The sequence below is a fragment of the Nicotiana tabacum genome, chromosome 14, assembly GCF_000715075.1.
Source record: "Nicotiana tabacum cultivar K326 chromosome 14, ASM71507v2, whole genome shotgun sequence".
Classification (NCBI taxonomy): Eukaryota; Viridiplantae; Streptophyta; class Magnoliopsida; order Solanales; family Solanaceae; genus Nicotiana; species Nicotiana tabacum.
Genome location: NC_134093.1, coordinates 75600252 through 75621464, shown reverse-complemented (window position 1 = coordinate 75621464; position 21213 = coordinate 75600252). Strand labels below are relative to the sequence as shown.

General features: G+C 37.2%; 1 long non-coding RNA gene across 2 annotated transcripts; it reads right to left on the bottom strand.

The window, feature by feature from the left end:
- Nucleotides 1-652: 652 nt before the first annotated feature.
- On the bottom strand, nt 653-18301 carry LOC142168750 (uncharacterized). Of its 2 annotated transcripts, XR_012698706.1 has the most exons (3): nt 17908-18301; nt 15356-17634; nt 653-903 (listed from the first exon to the last, which is right to left on the bottom strand). It is a non-coding gene; the product is annotated as an uncharacterized LOC142168750 (long non-coding RNA). The 2 variants fall into 2 exon arrangements; XR_012698705.1 differs by lacking the exon at nt 653-903 and having other exon boundaries at nt 15217-17634.
- Nucleotides 18302-21213: the final 2912 nt, after the last annotated feature.

Sequence of the window (21213 nt, the reverse complement as noted above, 5' to 3'; positions counted from 1 at the left end):
GCATTGATAAAAACCTCATTTCGAATCATTCACTGCCCTGAAACGTAGACAAGTATCCTACCATTATATCAATACTATGCTACAACAACTCATAGACATCGTAGTAACCCGTGCACAGTCTCGAAACCATAGAAAATATAGATACTAAGTTGGAACAAAAGAACATCCTTCCGCAAGGCGACGACATTAGCCCAGTCGATTATGCAGGGAGAAATATCCTGCACTACATTTGTAGTGCCATTAAAATTCCTCGATTCCCAATTTATAAAAAGCGCTTCACATCGCATAAGATTGAATATGAAAGAAACAAAGGCATAAGCCTCAAACAAATGAAATCGTACGATGAGGAATCAAGAAAGGGAAGTGCTCCTAACAACCCTGTAGCCTCTCGAAGATAAGTACAGACGTCTCCGTACCGATCCGCAAGACTCTACTAGAGTTGCTCATGACTCGTGAGACCTAAATGAACCTAACGCTCTGATACCAAGTTGTCACGACCCAAATTCTATTAGAGATCGTGATGGCGCCTAACACTGCTGTCAGGCCAACCAACAATAATTGATTAACTTAATTACTCATTTTAGTATTTTTGCAATCATAATTACCTTCAATTAAATAGTAAGAAATAGACTTTACAAAGTAAATGATAGTATTTTCACAACTTATAATACTGAACAACCCATAAGTACACCCCCAAAACCCGATGTCACAAGTGCATGAGCATCAACTAGGAAGTAAAATAAAATATAGCATCTATCCGGAATACAAATTAGACAGGAAAAATATATAAGTAACTCTGAAGGAGACTCTGCTGGTTGCGGATCATAACAGGCGATGCAGCTCACCTAAGTCCCCCCAATAACCGCGCCTCTGCGCTCACAAGGCCACTAGATATATATGTACCTGCACAAAAATGTGCAGCAAGTGTAGTATGAGTATGTAAATCAACGCGTACCTAGTAATTATCTTGTCTAACCTCGAAGAAGTAGTGATGAGGGGTTGACTCCGACACTTACTATAGGCTAACAATAAAATATCGATATTATACTTAAGCACGGATTGTAAGAAATAGCTGTAAACACAATAACAAGAAGTGAGTGAACAATTCTTTTATTAATAGAAAATTTTCCAAATTTATTCTCGTCATCTAACATTTTGTATCTCAGGCCAATGAAGCAATATCAATTATTATTAATTCCAAAGATTAATCATGCGCAAATCATGTCGAGGTCATACGACCCGATCTAACATAAATATTTAAAATGTGCACTGCCAAGGGTCGAACGACGCGAACCATAGATGCATCTATTTGCTACCGAGGCGTTTGGCCCTCTCCACAAAAGAGTAAATATATTTACAACAACCAATTCAAGATTTATTAAGGGGCAATTAGTCAAGGGAATACCAAATTCTCATTAACATTCAAGAAAATGAAGTTTAGCCTTTTACAATTCCTTTATCAAGTTTCAATATGATTTAAGCAATTAAATTAACAAGTAGGGCGCAAACATCGTAAGTATAACATGATTTGGATCCTAGACTACCCGAACATAAGCATAATAGTAACTACGCAAGGACTCTCGTCACCTCGTGCGTACGTAGCCCCCACAGATAGAACCACATATTAAATAAACTTACCTATGGGGTTAATTCCCTCTTACAAGTTTCGAAAAGAGACTTACCTCGCTCCGAAATTCCATAACCGGCTCCAAAGCCTTTCCAACAACTCAAACCGATGCCCATTACTCCAAAACTAGTCAATAAATGTGCAAATCCATAAATATATACTCTAATACTCCTTAAAATCTATTTTACAACAATTTCTAACTTCGCTCGAAAAGTCGATAAAAATCGCCCTCGGGCCCACGTGCCCGGATTCCGAAATTTTTAGAGATAGTCGTTACCCATAACAATACGAACTCAAATATATACTATATTCTCAATTTCATGTTCAATTTCGTGGTCAAATTCCAAAATTACCAAATTCTAGGTTTTCTATCAAAAATCCCACTTCTACAAATTTTCATGCTTAAATCCGTATAAAAACCATGTATTTAACTTAAAATAGGTGGGAATAACTTACCTTGACATAGATGATGAAAACCCCCCAATTGAAGCTCTCCAAAAATCGCCCAACCAAGAGAGAATTGAAGAAAATGGGCCAAATCCCCGTTTTAAAGAAACCTCACTGCCCAGCACAAATTCCATTTTTGCGATGCGAAGGTCGCTTCTGTGACAGCCGCTTATGTGGCTCCAAGTCTCGCACCTGCAAGAAACCAAGCCAAGATTGCTGGCCGCTTCTACGGCCCTCATGCGCATCTGCGCCCACGCTTCTGCGGCTCTTCGTGCGCAGGTGCGGTCCCGCTTCTGCGAAACTTGACTGCATCTGCGGTCCCAACCTTCCCCAGCCAATTCTGCTTCTGCGCCCCTTCTTGGCCTCTTCTGCGGCTCCGCACCTGCGGCCAAAACCTCACAGGTGCGGTTACACCAGATACCAGCTGCCTCATCATTCCTTTAGTCCAAAAGTTGATCCGTTAACCATCCGGAATCCACCCGAGGCCCTCGGGACCTCAACCAAATATACCAACACATCCCAAAACATGACACGAACTTGCTCGAGGCCTCAAATCACATCAAACAATGCCAAAACCATGAATCTCATCCCAATTCAAGCTTAATGAACTTTAGAACTTCAAAATTCTACATTCGATGTCGAAACCTATCAAATCATGTTCGATTGTCCTCAAATTTAGCACACAAGTCATAATTGACATTACAGAGCTGCTCCAACTTCCAGAATTGGAATTCCACCCCGATATAAAAAATTCCACTCCCGGTCAAACTTTTCCAAAAACCTTTAAATTCACAACTTTCGCCAAATGACTCCAAAATGACCTACGGACCTCCAAATCCACTTCGGAACATGCTCCTAAGGCCAGAATCATCATACAGAGCTATTCCCAGACTCTTAATCCCAAACAAACATCGATAACATTGAAATGCACTTCGACCCAAATTTTTGAAATTCTTCCAAATGCCATCTTTCCACAATAGGCGCCGAAACGCTATCGGGTCATCCAAAACCCGATCCGGATATATGCCCCAGTACAAAATCATCATACAAACTTGTTGGGACCTTGAAATCCCAAGTCTGAGATCATTTACTCCAAAATATACTCTTAGACAACTCCTCAAACTTAAAGCTTCTGAAATTAGAATTTTCTCTCCAAATCAACTCCGAATTTCCCGAATTTTAATTTTGACCATACGCACAAGTCATAATACCTGAAGTGAAGCTACTCATGGCCTCAAACTGCTGAATGATGTGCTAGAGCTCGAAATGACCGATTGGGTTGTTACATAGGGTGTTCAGGCCAAACATTGACTCGTTTGTCATTATCTTCATTTATGACATTTTGATCTACTCACGTAGCACAGAAGAGTATAAGCAACATTTGTGAGTGGTGCTTCAGACCTTGCGGGAACATAAGCTATATGCTAAGTTCTCCAAGTGTGAGTTTTATCTCGATTCTGTAGCATTCTTGGGGCATGTTGTATCAGGCGAGGGTATTAAGGTGGATCCCAAGAAGATTGAGGCAGTTCACAGTTTGCCTCGTCCTACTACGGCAACTGAGATTAGGAGCTTCTTGGGATTAGCAGGTTATTATCGCCGATTTGTGGAGGGTTTCTCATCTATTGCAGCACCTTTGACTAGATTGACCCAGAAGGGTGATCCGTTCCATTGGTCTGATGATTGTGAGACGCGCTTCCAGAAGCTCAAGACAGCTTTGACTACAACACTAGTTCTAGTGTAACCTTCTAGCTCGGGGATGTATACTGTGTATTGCGATGCTTCACATGTTAGTTTGTGTTATGTATTGATGAAGGAAGGGTGAGTTATTGCATATGCTTTACGTCAGCTGAAGCCCCATAAGAAGAATTATCGTGTGCATGATTTGGAGTTGGCCGCGATTATTCATGCTCTTAAGATCTGGAGGCATTATCTTTATGGGGTGTCCTGTGAGGTTTACATTGATCATCGCAGCTTGCAACATTTGTTCAAACAAAGGGATCTCAATTTTAGGCAGTGCAGATGGCTTGAGTTACTGAATGATTATGACATCAACATTCTTTATCATCCGGGCAAGGCGAATGTAGTCGTGGATGCCTTGAGCAGAAAGGCAGAGAGTATTGGTAGCTTGGCCTTCATTTCAGCAGAGGCGTGGCCACTAGCTTTGGACATTCAGTCCTTGGCTAACAGACTTGTGAGGTTGGATATTTTAGAGACCAACCAAGTTCTTGCATGCGCCGTTGCCTAGTCTTCACTATTTAAGCAGATCAAGGCTCGACAGGTTGATGATCCACACTTGTTGGTCCTCAGAGAGATGGTACAATATGGTGGTTGCAAAGAGGTTACTCATCGGTGAGGATGGTGTTCTGCGACTCCAGGGTTGTCTATGTGTTCCTAATGTTGATGGCTTGAGGGAGAGGATTTTAGAGGAAGCACATAGTTCTCGATATTCCATTCACCCAGGTGCTATGAAGATGTATCGTACCTTGAGGCAACATTATTGGTGGCGGCAGATGAAGAAAGACATAATTGAGTATGTAGCTAGGTGCCTAAATTACTAGCAGGTTAAGTATGAGCACCAGAGGCCAGGTGGCCTACTCCAGCAGATGACTATACATGAGTGGAAGTGGGAGCGCATTACTATGGATTTCGTAGTTGGGTTGCTGTGGACCTTACGGAAGTTCGATGTAGGTTGGGTCATTATTGATAGATTGACCAATTTGGCACACTTCATTCCGGTTGTGACTACGTATACTTAAGAGAGGTTGGCCCAGATTTATATTCAGGAGATAGTTCGGTTGCACGGTGTGCCAATTTTCATCATATCAGATAGAGGCTCTCAGTTTACTTCACATTTTTGGAGAGCAGCACAAAGTGAATTGGGGAACCGTGTAGAGCTCAGCACAGCCTTTCATCCACAGACCGACGGGCAGTCGGAGCGGACAGTTCAGATTTTGGAGGATATGCTCTTGGCATGTGTGATTGACTTCGGAGGTCAGTGGGATCGTTTCTTGCCTTTGGTCGAGTTTGCTTATAACAACAGTTATCAGTCCAACATTGAGATGGCTCCATTTGAGGCTTTGTATGGTCTGCGATATTGTTCGCCCATTGGATGGTTTGCGCCCGGTGAGGCTAAGTTATATGGTACTGATTTGGTGAAGGATGCCTTAGAAAAGGTAAAGTTGATTAAGGAGCGACTTCGTACAGCACAGTCCAGACAGAAGAGTTACGCAGATCTGAATGCGCGTGATTTATCATTTATGGTGGGTGAGAAAGTTCTCTTGAAGGTTTCACCAATGAAGGGAATCATGAGATTCGGGAAGAAGGGCAAGTTAAGCCCAAGGTTTATAGGCCCATTTGAGGTGTTGAGACGAGTTGGGGAGGTTGCTTGCAAGCTTGCCTTGCCTCCCAGTCTATCGGGAGTTCATCTGGTTTTCCACGTGTCTATGCTCCGAAGGTATCATGCTGACTTGTCACATGTTTTAGACTTCAGCACAGTTCAGCTAGATAAGAGCTTGGGTTATGAAGAGGAACCAGTTGCCATTGCTGATAGACAGGTTCGCCAGTTGAGGTCCAAGAAGATTTCTGCTGTAAAAGTCTAGTGGAGGGGCCGAACAGTCGGAGAAGCGACTTGTGAGGCCGAGGAAGACATGCGGAGCAGATATCTACACTTATTCAGCATTCCAGGTATGATTCTAGACCCGTTCGAGGATGAACGTTTGTTTAAGAAGTGGAGAATGTAACAACCCGACAGGTTGTTTTGCTTTTTAGAACCCCGTTCCCCTAAATAAGACTCCCCAAATCTGCTTTTACTCTTTTATGACTTACGGGGATGGTTTGTTCGAGCTTTGGAAGGGTTAGGGATGAAATCAGAACACTTGGTTCCTTAGGTTGGCCTTAAAAGGCTAAGTTTGACTTCGGTCAACATTTTGAGTAAATGACCTCAGAATTGGAATTTGACTGTTTCAATAGGTTTGTATGATGTTTTTGGACTTGGGCGTATGCTCGAGTCGGGTTTTGGATGACCCGGGAGCGTTTCGGCGCCTAATAGTGAAAGTTGGTTCTTTGAAGGTTGTTGAAGTTCTTTAAATTTGGTTTGGAGTAGGTTTGGGGATATTGAGGTCCAAATGGAATTCTGAGACTGGGAATAGTTCCGTAATGTCATTTAAGACTTGCACGCAAAAATTGGCGTCATTCCGAGTTGATTTGATAGGAATTGGACGCGCGGAAGTATATTTAGAAGTTCTTGAGTTCATGAGTTAATCCATGTGTTTTGGCATCTGATTCGTGGTTTTGGATGTTATTTCAGTGTTTTGATCACTCGAGCGAGTTTGTATGATATTTTTAGACTTGTGTGGGTGTTTGGTGTGGAGCCACGAGCGCTCGGGTGAGTTTCAGACGTTCGGGAGGATGAGAAAAACTTTAGTTTTCTGGTGTTTCTTGGCAGCTGTTGCAGGTCTCGCAAATGCGAGAATTTGTTTGCATTTGCGAACCTCGCATTTGCGAGGAAGGATTCGCAATTGCGAAGAAGCCTGAGCTGGGCAGTGTTCGCATTTGTGACACTTTGGTCGCATTTGCGACCTTGCAGTGGGAGCCCAGGTTCGCATTAGCGATGAGTTTGTCGCATTTGCGACCCTCGCATTTGCGAACCAGGTGTCACAAATGCGACATCTGCGACCTGTACACAGCCTTATTAAATGCGAGACATAGGCCATTTAGCTCAGTTTCTTTCATCTCTTGGGCGATTTTTGGAAGGGGGTTTTCACCTAGCACTTTGAGGTAAGTAATTTCTATACAACATGAGTTAAATACATAGCTTATGGGTAGATTATAACATGTAAATTAGTGAAAATTATGGGTTTATGTGAAAACCTAGGTTTTTGATAAAAATTAGATTTTAGTATGAAATTTGTTATGGAATTTAGTAAAAATAAAATATTTGAGTTCTTGAGGTTATGGATAACAATTTTCTTCGAAACTTTCCGATATCCGGGGACGTGGGCCCGGGGGTGAATTTTAGGAATCCTGTATTCGGCGTTGGGTAATCCCTTTAATAGTTGGAATATGAACTTTTGAACAAGTATTAATTTATTTTTAATCCATTTGACTAGTTTTGGATTGTTCAGCACCGAATTAAGGGTTTGAGCACAATCTTGGACCGAAAATTAGGTTTTGAGACGAGGTAAGTCTCTTTTCTAACCTTGTAATAGGGAATTAACCCCATAGGTGAATTTAATTAATATGTCCTTATAATTGTGGGGTTACATACGCACGAGGTGACGAGAGTCCATACGTAGCTACTAATTCTGCTTATGTCCGGGTAAGTTTTAGGGTTACACCATGCTTTGTTGACATCGCTATTTGATTATGCTTACTAATTGCCTTGGATAGAGCTGAGATTGAGGATCTCAATGGCTTTTAAAGTTTCTAGCATAATTTTCTTGTTTTGGAAAGAATTGAGGGATAACTTGAGAAATATATGTTCAACCGCATCGCAATTATATTTCGCGAGCGGGGTAAATTTCCACTACACTCATGGGAGCGGGCCGTTCGCCTCGGCAGGTTAATAGATGCATTTATGGTTCATGCCGTTCAACCCTCGGCAGTGCATATAGTATATTTTTATGCATTTTGGATCGGGCCGTACGTCCTCGGCATAATTCATGCGAAATGATACTGGAAATTTCAATATGATTGATATTGCTTCATTGGTTTGAAAGATTAAAAATATAAAAGGGGAGAAATTGATTTGGTAAATGCTATCGGTGAAAGGATTATCTATTTTTGATTCTTGCTTCTGAGTTCTAATGTCATTTATATATCCCATGTTTAATTATTAGTTATATACATATATTCTCTATTGTTGACCCATAGTAAGTGTCAAAGTCGACCCCTCGTCACTACTTCATCGAGGTTAGACTAGATACTAACTGGGTACATGTTGTTTATGTACTCACGCTACACTTCTGCACTTAATGTGCAGGTTCTGAGGTAGGTGCTTTTGAATATCAGTCTGGCGCGCACACTTGATTACTATTATGAGACTTTGCGGTGAGTTGTCTTTCGAGCCCGTTCTGTAGTAGCCGAAGTCTTCCTTTTTATTTATTTTTTGTCTATTTTGTTTAAAACAGCAGTGTAGTAATCTTTGTATATTCTACTAGTAGTTCATACACTTGTGACACCAGGTCTTGAAAATTTATGTTAGTAGGCACTTGATGGTTTTGGGTTATTTATCTTATCTCACTCGTTTTAAAAATTTTGATCTCTTATTTTTATAAAATTTTCATTTCTTATTTTGTGCATAAATTGAAAATCAACTACTTTAAACCGTTAAAAGAAAGATCGCGGAGTTATCTTAAGGCTGGCTTGCCTAGCGGTAAATGTTGGGTGTCATCATGGCCTATAGGAGAAATTGTATCGTGACAGTCTCGCTAGTATCATCATAATATGATACTGGGGCAATTCCTGCGATTGCTGCTTCGTCAAAATCTTCATTCCAGAACTACATGTGGCCTGATCCTCGTTAAGCCTGAGTTATGTAAGCAATTCAAAGCCAGAATTCGTCCCCAATATTCCCAAAATCTTCCGAGATTCTTCCTTAACTCAATCCTGCAATTCACAATCCTCATTACTGCAATACATGCCTGAAGTCAGGATAAAATTGGCTTTGGTTCAATTTCTTTATCCGAAAACTCTTTCATCGTCTCCGGTCAAAGAGGGCAGCTATTGATTGCCAATTTTGACCCTCCCCTTTTAAATTAATTTATTTATACTTACTAATTTACAATAAATATTTTTAAAGTGTTTTCCAGTAACAAATACATATTTTTACGAATTAATTAAGTATTAGTTTTAAAATTAATCGTGTAGTATTAACATAATGTAATTACAAATATATTCAATATTTTAAGATTAAAATAACCCTTATATATACATTACATATGTCTTATAATTAATTTAATGAATTACTCTTTAATATCTAGTTAATTAGATTATTATGTGAAATTTAAAATTAGTGTTGCAATTTAGAAAACAAAGTATTTTTATAAATAATTAATTAAATAATTAGTAGTATATATATTAATTATAATTTGACCATATTTTATTGAAAAGTGTTAAGTTTATTTAAATTAAATTCAAAAAGGGATTAAAAGACAAAAGGGCTACAATTGCAATTCTTAATCAAATATAAAATGGTTATTCTTCAAATTATTTTCAGCCCAATTGCTAAGGCCCAAACGGAAGAAGTCAGTCCAAACACCCCATCTCCATTCCAATGTGGCAATCTAGGCCATTCTCTTTGAGCCGTCTGTTCCTCAGATCAACGGGTTACAATTGGTCTCCATTTTCTCTTTAATTCAAACACCCAAAGATCAAATCTCAACCATCCAATCAAAGTAATCCAACAGACACCGATTTTTCCCACTTAAATCATTTCTAAATTTCCAATTACAAAAATAATCGGAACTGTTGATCAATAGATCTAACGGCTCTCGTTCCATCTCTCGTCTTTAACCTAGAGACGGACCTCTATTCCCCCAAAACCCTAATCATTCACTCAAATACTAGCCGCCCTTCCTTTCTATTTCCCCTATCTCTTTTCTCTCGTCTCCATCAACCATCAATCTCCTAAACCTTGCACAAATCCCCAAATCCAGCTAATTTTCCCTTTTTTCTTTTCAAATCTGAGAGATTAGACGCGGCTAGTAAGGTTGAAACCACATTCTTTTCGATCTTTCAAATTAGACTTATAGATTCGTCTTATTTGTCCCTAGATGATGAAGCTAGTGAGTCTAGTTTCCATTTTCGTTGATTAAATTCAAAAACCCCAATTTGAAACCCTAGACCTAAATGATGAAACTTCATTTCATCTATTTTCTCCACTCGTTCTTCCTAATCGGAGCATGCATGTGCACATTTCAGAGCTTTATCATGAATATTTTGTACCCAGAGGTCAAACGTAGTGACCTGTGGGTTTTGGGGCTTTGTCCAATGTGTTTTCCTTCAACGGTCAATTGCTTTCCACTCAGGTAAAAGTTTCATTCATTTTCCCTCTGTTTCTTTCTGATTTCACTGAATCTTACTGTCATCATCGATATTTCATCAATTCCCACTATTATTTTGAATTTGTGAAACCCTAAGAGCCTTAATAGTACTATAAAAGGGGCCTTTAATGTTCTCATCTACCACGACCTAACACTGAAAAAAAACAACCTAACAACATCTAAGAGCAATTCCGAGATCCCAAACCTAGGATTTCTTACTGATTTCTTTTTTCGTTTCTAAGTACTTTCGCTGCTCCGAGCTTGAAGCCTTGGGGTCTTAAGCAACTAAGAGATATTCCTGTTTGTTCTACTGCCCTCAAAAAGGTCAGTACATTCCTAACTTCTCTCCTTTGATCATCTTATTAGAATGCTATGAACATGCTCATTGTCTTCTATTAATTGTAGTTGTTTGTGATGTTATCATTGATATACAAAATGTTATATCTATGTTCATGATAAGGTGCTATTGACTATAACAACTCTTATATCTGAATCCTAATAGTCTACATGATTAATTTCCCTTAATGTGCTTTAAATGACTGCTCATATTTTTCTAAACTTCATAGTTTTTCAGTGATGATTCTGTTGTGATCTCTACCTCTACATATTGTTTCCTGCCTTCTGTTTGTCTTGTGGTTAAGTTTATTATTTGATAGTCCTAACTAAGATCACCTGAAAAGTTCATAAGTTCATATCACCCACCATTTAACAGAAGCATGAAAAAATCTAAGTGTTTAGATGCTTTCCTTCTCTATACCTATATCTGCCAACTTTGAGGGCAACTTCTGGACTGTCACTATGGCATTCTCATGATTATACCTAACTGTTGATTGCCTCTGTATGAAGTAGCCTTGTTTGAGTTGAACTTTCTTCTTTTCATGAATACCAATAGTTCTATTGTCTATATTCTGTTAAGATAAAGTTATCCTATTAAGATTAAGTTATCCTCTTCTTCATAAAATAAGTCATAATCATGTTTGTTATAGTTAACTAGGTAATTGTTGTTAAGCTCAACTTAGTTGTCTCATATTAGTTAAAACCTTCAGTTACATGTTTAAGTCAAAACCTATTTGGTGTAGTGCTTTTTCTGTTTTTAATTTCTTTGATGCTACTACTACTTTATAAAGCTTATATTTAGTTGTCAATAAGGTGTCTTCCATAAGGTAGGACCTAGTTATTCTTGTTATAATCAAGTGTTGATTATTAAACTAAGTGTGATTGCTTTATATCTAGATATTAATTTAAGCTATACACATAGGTTAAACTTGTTTTGGTATAATACTTCCCTTATCTGTCACCCCTCTCCCTTCATAACATGTTTAACTTGATTCTGTAACATGTAAAGTTCCTCTATCTGTATAAGATTACAACCTCGCTTGAAGTATCTATGTATAATTGACTGAATGTTGTAGGTTCCCTTGTTTGGCTTCCAGATCCCATGCTTGTTTTGAACTGCACTCAGTTCTCTCGCTTCTACTATTCTGAAATTGAATCTGATTTTCAATCTTGTTAGAAGTTTTCCACTGCTACTATCTGAGCATAATGGCTTATTTGAGATTAATACTATTATTAATATAATCATGTTGACCCCTATAGGGATTCCATGACCAAATCTATGAACCTGTAGTCGTATTGAGAGTTTTGATCATGTTTCTGATATATTTTGGTAACTTCTATAAAAGTTTCTAGTTGTGACTATTTGCCTGAACCTTTATTAATACCTCTTAAAATTCCAAGTAGTGTTACTAATCCATGCATGTGCTAGTAGAAAACTAATCAGTTCATAGTTTGTTTGCCAAGGCAGGAGCATTTGTATTTCTTGTGTTGCTACATATATGAACTCTGTATAGCTTACCTTCCCCTTGAATGTGTTTTTTCCCTAATGCTTAGACCTTTAACAGTATGTTATGATGTTTCTGCTTCTCTCCTATATGTGCTCGAAGTCTGACTTTTAGGTTTTCCTGATATGTGTATTATTCATTTGGTATCAAATATAGTCTTTGTGCCTTTATGTTATTCTGTTAGAAGGGAGAGTGTACTTTTGTGGTAAGTGATACTATAGAATTTAGTTTACATTGAAAGGGCCTCATTGGAATTTAAACACATAAGAAAAAATATGTTGTTAGTGGTTAGGGGTATTTGGGAGTGGATTTTAACTCTAAGTGGGGCTGCTTTCCCCGGCACAAACATTGCCATGGGCCTCGAGTCCCTTGGAAACTTTGAAGCATCTGAGGATTCAAAGGGGGCATCGACCTTGAGTAGAACTCCCTCCTTAGCCTTTAATTCATTGACACTTTTGGTTCTTTAAGGGTTTAGTGTTTAATGACAATGAAAGATTTTCAATGTAAATTATTTTTCATGTATGACCACCATATTAGTATAATTTCTCATAGCGTTAGACTATTGATAATTTTAATATATTTGGTTCCAGTCGTCTGTTTATATATAGTTCATACACGGTTGAATATGCTGAAAATATGGAGCATGTATCTAATGATTTTCTCTTTTCTTTTGGACATGTACATTATTTGGGCCTGCTAAGTTCCTATGAAACTCATGCCCAATCCCAGCCTTGTTGCACTTTTCTAGAGAGTCCAAAATCAGCTGTAGCCGTATCTCATTACTGCTGGGCCTGCCTTCTTGAGGCCCAATTACTAGAGTACAGTCCTCTTTCCCTCAATTCCTTTGTTATTATATATTGCTTCCTTAATCTAGTTTACTGCTTCATTACCTTTTATCTACTTCCTTGTTGCTTTGTCGCATCTTTGTTGTCATGTATACAACACTCACATATTAGATTACATACTTTATTTTCATGCTTTAACATCATATAAAACATAGGCAAGCTTTAAATAATGTAGGATTTAAAAGAAATTAGTTAGTAATTAATCCTCACTTCGCTAATTATAATTCACTCATATCATTACTATGTTCTCGCTCACTTTTTCTTTTCTTAAAAGATTTTGAAGCGCAGAACTTAGTAAAAATAGCGGCCCATTTTCAAAAGAAAATCAGAATTGAATCGCAAGCTTTACTATCGTAAGGCAAATCGGAATTTTCATAAAAGGTGAAGTACTGTCACCCCAAAAGGATTTTCAAAAGACCGCTTTTCCTTAACGTTTTAAAAGCCAAACTATATCTTAGGCTCACTTTTCAAACACCTTTTAGAATAACATGAACACCTATTCCCTAAATCAGATGTTTTCATAACTTAACTTCTTTTCACAAGATTTATAAAATATAGAACATTTACATACATATTTCAAAACTTTTTCAACTATATCCACCAACATAGACTCCTTTATAAATTCACAACCTTTTAAGGGTCTCATGTTCCTTTTATTAATATCATGCTTTTCCTTAGATATACAGTAAGACGTGCTCTTTAATAGTAATTAAGCATAGTACAAATAATTGATCCCTTTAAACCTAGTCTAAGTCCTATGGAGCTACCTCAGGCAGATTTTAAGGGGTGCCTAACACCTTCCCCTTAGAAGAACAAGAACCCTTACCATAATCTCACCGGTTAGCAGACCAATAATAAATATGACTTATTAATTAAATAAGTACCCTAGTATACCTTTAAATATTAGGTGACAACTCTCTTTTATCAACAACAAAGAAACTACAAGTTGAATCTTATTTTGTGTAGTGCAAAATAGGGTGCAACATCGGGGACATTGCGGTTAATTTCCATCTAAAGGTGAAAGTTTTGGTAAGTGTTTTCTCCAGATCTTTAGCGTATTATCTGGATTGGTTCGTCGTTCCACAAAAGACATGTCGTTGGGTGCATGACCTGTTGACATTACATTGGATTTCCTAATTATGAGTCAATACTAAGGACTGACACACCTAAGGTTTATGCAGCATGTCCTATGTTTGCTAAGAGTAAAGTGTTTCCTAATTTTGGAGTTGGACTGAATAACTGCGAGACGTTATGTCAATTGGCCTGACAAAGTCGTTCTATGAAGCTAGAGAGTTTTGGAAGAAGGTTTGGTGGGGTATAAAAGACAACCTTCGCGTGTCATTTGTGTGTGATTATGTACGGCCATTACTCGAGAGGAAAGATGTGATGATAGTGTATAAAGCGGTAACAAATAATTGTGGCAAAGTAGCAATAAACAAGTAAGCATGTTAAAAAGCATAAGCAAGTGGAATAAAGCGGGTAAGCATGTATTTTCAAGTTAAGCATAATTAAAGTAGAATATAACAAACATTCCCAAATTTCAAGTCTAGCCTAAATCTGCTAAGTTCAGAACCTAAGTGTAAGAATCCCCAAATGAGTTGCCATGTTGTTGTACCCTGTTTTTCACTCATCAATACAAAATATAACTAATGATTCTTCTGAAGTTGATAAAGAGAGTCGCCACCTAATATTTTAAGGTATACTAGGGAACCTATGGGTTTATAAAATTATTATCCTAATGGTCTGCTAACCGGTGAGATTTGGGTAAGGGTTCTAGTTATTCTAAAAGGTGTTAGGCACACCTCAAAATCTACCTGAGGTAGCTCCTTAGGATTACGCTAGGTTTGAGGAAAGAAGTGTCCATATTCGTCTTAATCAGATGCTTAAAGTCTATAAAAATGTATGCTTATATGTTGAAAACTAGATATGTTTTTAAATAATCTTGTAAAGAACTCTTTGTTTGAAAGGAAGTTGAGGGTGCGCTTTACAAAGATAATTATCTATTTAAAGCTTAGTAGAGTGAGGGACTATTTGAAAATATACCTTGAGTTAGAATAGGTACTCCTTACTTGAAAATCAATTGTACTGAGAAAGTCTTGTGTTTTTGAAACTCATTGACATACACCAGTTTATAAATGCCGGCTATGTTTGTTTTTTTATTTTGTGATGCAGCTTTACAATTATTCTTTTTGCAATTCTGATTTTCAAAGAGATTTCGGGTTGCTTTTGAAATCTGTCAAAGTCCAAACTTATTGAAAATTATTAATGATAACAAGATAAAGCCTTTCATTATCAAAGAGATAACTTTGGGAATTAATTAGTGATTCAACATTATCAGACCTAAAGTGAGCAGAATTTCTAACTTGATTTTACCTATGGGCCTTGGTTTGCCTACTTCCCTAAAGAAGATCAAATTATCAAAGATATCCAATAATGTAGTTAGTCATTCTGGCACAGAGATATATATATATATATATATATATATATATATATATATATATATAACAAACAACATGAACAGAGTTAAAAATAAATGAGGGACAGAGGTCAGACTCTTGGCGGTTTGGGCTTGGTAAAACTTAACCAGGCCCAGCAGCACTTGGGCTAAGCGACAGACTCCTATGCGTGACAGGGAAGCGGGCTGGACTGGACTAGACTTTGGGCCTGAGTTCCCAATGGAACTCAGTAGGCCCAAGTCAAAACATGCACCAAAAAAAGGATCATTAGTGTATATCAAATGAAATAAGATAGAGATGAAGTCAAATAATAAAAAAGGACTAAAGAATGCAATGGGACATATTTCATTTATGTTAATCCTATGAGTATTAATAGGAAATAATAATTAAAGGATTCGTATAAATCCTCATTTATGGATATTATTCTCCTTTGAGCCCTTGGCACTTTAGAGTTCACGAGGGTCTCACGGACCCTGAGCAGTGCTTGTGTCAAGGAGAGGGATCATAACCACAACAAGTTTTCACATCCAAATACCATTAATCACCTACTTCTAATCTTACTCAAATGCTTAAACACAAATGAATGAAATAAAAGAGTAACTCATACTACTAAGATACAAATCGTAGGTACAAGAGTCCTAGTGAGCATTTTACAAATTCAAACACACACAAAATTCGACAACTGTGGAAAAATAAGGCACTGCAGTTCATCATCAAAGCACAATAGTAGCTAAAGGCACAGTATTGACTGAACGGGGATTCAAATCAAAGTATAGGATAAAGGGTAGGCATGAGATCACTGTTGTGACACAATATCACAAAGTGCAGGTAGTAGGCATGCTTCACTACTCATGTTTCTTAGGCTTAGAAATGTTAATAGGCAAGTACTAAACAGAGAGGAGTTCAGGTACATGTTCTGTTGGTTTCACTATAGGGTTGATGCTCAAAGTTCTCTTAGGCAAGTTCAGATTATAAGAATATGTGTCAAATACTTCTAAGTCTAAGAGCAGGCATACATCTCACTAAGACCTAATCACCTTAATAGTTAAACTGGAAAATCATAATATATTAACACACAGATGTGCAAACAGATTCACTTAGTACATGAGTTAATGTACAGGTCATAATAATAGCATGGCATAGCTTAACAATTAAAAATATTTAAACAAGGACAGATCATTAGGGTCAGTCTCTTATAGGATCACTTACTCAAACCATTTCCTTACCACAGAAAGATTTGGACTATTATAGGTGAACACAGAGATGTAAGGATAGGCTTCTTCAAGCTGCTGTCATGAAATACCCTATGGGCACAACAGTACTAATACAACAGATGTGAACTCAGGTGTAGAAACTAAGGAGAGTCATGATAGCAAAGATTTTCATATAGCAGGGTTCAAGTAATCAGGAAATGGTATTCATTCAAGAGATTGATCACATTCAAATCTTCTAACACATTGATAGAGTTCCTTATATGATCTCTTTTGTTTCCAATTATCATAAGAAGCATACAGAAATCATTCCATTAATATAATATGAACAGAGTACTAACTAAGTCAAGACAAGTCATCACTAACACAATCATGTTCCTAGAACTAAGGCAAAAATAGCACAACACAAACATTAAGGTGGCTTGGTGTTAACAAGTTAACATTGTTCCCAAGAGAAGCGTAACGGTCTGATTTTAGAACTAGTTGCTTAACTAACATATTATATACAATATTGTTAACATAGTATTTAACAAAGACTTAACAGAGTCTAAGAATAACAGCTATACACAGATTACTGGGTATGTAGAATAAGCAGTTTATCACTCTCACACTTATCAACAAAGACTTAATAAAGTAGACAGGTTGAATACATGACATGAAGTACAGAGAATATATCTATAAGATTAACATAATGTCACAAGTTGGAGGGTCGAATAACCTAGAGGTACAGAAGCACAAAGAGAGGTTCAGGAGCATGATTCAACTAGCCTAGCAAACATGACTGTACTCAGGCTATTCTTTTGATTCACATAATATCATTAACATAAGGTTTAGCCATGAGAGAATATTAACACAAAACACTTCCAACTAACTAAGTCATGATAGATAGAGTTTATTAACAACATCAAAACAACATAGCTTATCTAGAAAGTCTGCAACTTAATAGTGAGGAAAGAATACAAGATAAGGCATAACAAGTATAATATATGTCACAAACAACTGATTACTAACAAAGAAAACATCACAAACACAAGCCTACATAATTAAAGTGAGATAAAGGGGATCAGTGTGCACTGACCTTATGCGGGGCCGCAAACCAAGAAAAAGTGATTCAATAGCTGTTTAAGAGACCCCAATTCAAAACCAGTGCCACATTGAACTCGAACTGGAGAAGATAAAGAAAAACAGAAAGTTTAGTGAGTACTTAGTGAGAAACTTTGAACATTAACATTTTTATTTCTTTCTTTTTGTGTTTCGGAGAGAGTTAGATGTGTTGTTAGGTGAAGACATTGAATGTCCCTTTTATAGTGGCATTCAAGCCACTTAGGGTCATCCGAAATATTCAAAATCGATGGTGGAAAGTGACGATTGCATGGATGATGATAGCAATAGAGGTGAAATCAGTGAAGAATAGAGGTGAAAACATCATAGAAATTACCTGGGCATGAGGGTCGACCATTGAAGCCTTTGGACTACCGGTCAAACCCTAATATCCAGAGGTTACTGCATTTGACCTATGGATAAAGAATAACAATGAAGAAATTGGAGATAAACAACCATGCATGCCATGGATTTGAAAGATCGAAGGAAGAACAAGCGATTTTCAGTAGCATCTTTTAGGTCAGGGGTTCAATTTGGGGAACTTGAAATTTATTGATGAAAATGGAAGTATCGGTAGGATTTGCGGATGTATGGGACATATTGAGTGATTTGGAGTTTGAATTTGTGACCTTGCACAAATTTGTACAATAATTTGTGACTGACGAGGTCAGATGGGATAAGAGAAAAGAAAGAGAATTGAGAAAGAGAGGCGGTTGGGTATGGTTGAGAATGAATGAGGGTTTAGGGGGTCTCTAAGGATTAAAAATGAAAGACTGAATCTGAGCCGTTGGATCTCTTGATCAACGGTTTCAATTTTTTAGAAGATGAGAATTGATAAAATGATTATTAGGGAAAAAAGGGGGAGCCTTGGATCTGTGTGATCCAACGGTTGAGACATCGCCTGGCAAAAGATTTAAAGAATAGTAAAAATGGGTATTAATGTGAATCGTTGATGATTTGGATCAACGGTCCAGATCTGTTGTATTTGTTTTGTGAGTTTGGAAGATAGGCGACGTGGCATGATACCATTGGCTGAAATGTAATGGCATGGATTGCCAGCATAGGATAGAAGAGGTGGTTCTCAGGGGTTTGGGCTCGTGTGTTTTGGGCCAAAATGGCTGATCTAGACTTAAACACATAACCATATTGAGTTTAATTGATTAATTTCAATTGTAGCCTTTTGATCTTTTAACCCCAATAAAATTAACTTAATTAAACTTAATTAATTTTAATTAAATATAAAATATAATTATCAAATATATTGTAAATTACTGTAACTAATTATTTATTAAAACACTTCATTTATTGAATTGTGAACTAATTTAGTTAATGTAAAGTAAATACGGTAATTTAAAGACTAGTTCATTAAATTACTTGTAAAACTTGTTTATTAAAATATAAAGATTATTTTAATAGTGCAGAATAGTAAAAGTAATTTATTTAATAATATTTAATATAAATTGCTATTAATTCAACAATATTAGTTATTATTATCAATTATATTTTATAACAAATAGGTGTTATTGATTAGAAAATATTTTACCACAACTATTGCTTGTTAATAAGCATAACTAATTTAGTTTTAAAAGGGAGGATCAAAATTGGTCGTCAACAACGTTCGCAATGGGTAAATTCAGTTGGCAGAATCCTTTTCCTCTGCCACGACCCAAAATCCCACCATAGGAATCGTGATGGCACCTAGTCTCTAAGACTAGGTAAACCTAACAAATGAAGAGATCAAACAGATATAACCAACTTACTATATAAATCTTAAACTGATAAATGAAATAACATAACTAAAACTGAACAAATGTTATAAAATCCCCATAACCCGGTAGTACAGAGTAATAAGGTCTACTGACATACACTATAATTTCTATATAAAATATTGTTCGCAGGCCTCAGAGTCACCTTTAGACTCCAAGGACTGCGAACGTCAAGCAGGTATACCTTAAAGTCTCCAGCCGCGCAGACACAACTCTCAAAACCAACACGATCATAATTACCTGGATCTGCATAAAACTATGCAGAAACGTAGCATGAGTACACCACAGCAATACCCAGTAAGTATCAACACTAACCTCGGTGGAGTAGTGACGAGGTAAGTTGAGACACTCACTACACATAAAACCCATGCAACATATTAACATAAAACTAGCAATGGAAAGAATATCAACGTAAGGCTAACAACATAAAGATTATTAATATAAAACCAACAAGGGATTAATAGAAACAGAAATGGCAGCAAAATGTAAACGGGTAATAAAGCAGCAAAGTAATCAAAACATAGTAAAAATGTGGATGAGTTCAATTTGGGGGAAAAACTACCCCGTTCAAGTAATCAAGTCCTTCCAACATATGATGCACAACAAGAATTACCCTGAGGCACCACATCTCATAACCACAAATCATTAGCCACAATTCCGAATCTTACACGCATGGCACCTTGTGCCCACATTACCAAATCACTTTTGCACGGCAAAGTCCATGTGCTACCATGTACATTTTATCCCTGTCAAATGCTAATTAAAATGTTTGATAGATTTATTTAAATACAATAAGGCATAATAACAATCTTGAGTAAAGAAGGCGTCAAATGAGAAAATGAGTTTATTTTAGAAACCAAATAAAGTGAAATAATGTACAATTTATTAAAAAAAGGGTATCAAATGAGTTTAGTTTAGAAATAATTAGGGTAAAGAAAATAATATTCTTAAATAAAATAAAGAATCAAATAAGTGAACGAGTTAAATTTAGAATTAGTTAAAGTAAAGTGTGATAATAATTTTTAAGTAAGGTAAAACATTAGGTAAGATGTAATGACCCGACTGGTCGTTTTGAGCTATAGCGCGTCATTCGGAGATTTGGGGCCATGAGTAGCTTCGCTTCATGCATTATGACTTGTACGTGTGGTCGGAATTGAATTTCGGGAAGTTCAGAGTGGTTTCAGAAGGAAAATTCTCAATTCAGAAGCTTTAAGTTGGAAGAGTGGACCAAGGTTTGACTTTTGAGTAAATAACCTCGAAATCAGGATTTGAATGTTCCAATAGGTTCGTTTGATGATTTCAGATTTGGGCGTGTGTTCGGGTTAAGTATCGGGTGGTTCGGGAGAATTTCGATGCTTGTTGTGGAAAGTTAACATTTTGAATATTTTAGAATTTCCTAAGTTTGATTTGAAGTGGTCTTTGATGTTATCAATGTCCATTTGGGGTTCCGAGGGTTGGAATAGGTTCATATCGTAATTTGTGAATTGTGCGTAAAGTTTGGCGTCATTCCAGAATATTTAAGTATGAATCAGATGCGTTAGTCGAAGTTTGAATATTTAAAGAAAGGTTTTGATCGTCGATTCATAGTTTTGATATTGTTTGGTGTGATTTGAAGCTTCAACTAAGTTTGTTGGTATGGTTGCGAATCATATTGGAATCGGGTCGAGTTTTAGACTTAAAGAATTGCTAAAGCTTAAGGCTTCTGGTGTGATCGCACCTGCGAGGTTTTTGGCCGCAGGTGCGAGACCACAGAAGCGGCCAAGGGGTCGCAGAAGCGGTTCTGGGTGGCCTGGGCAGTTGTCGCAGGTGCGAGCAGGATTTCCACAGATGCGGGTTGGGAAGGCGTGGCTGGCTTCGCAGAAGCAGATGGGATCATG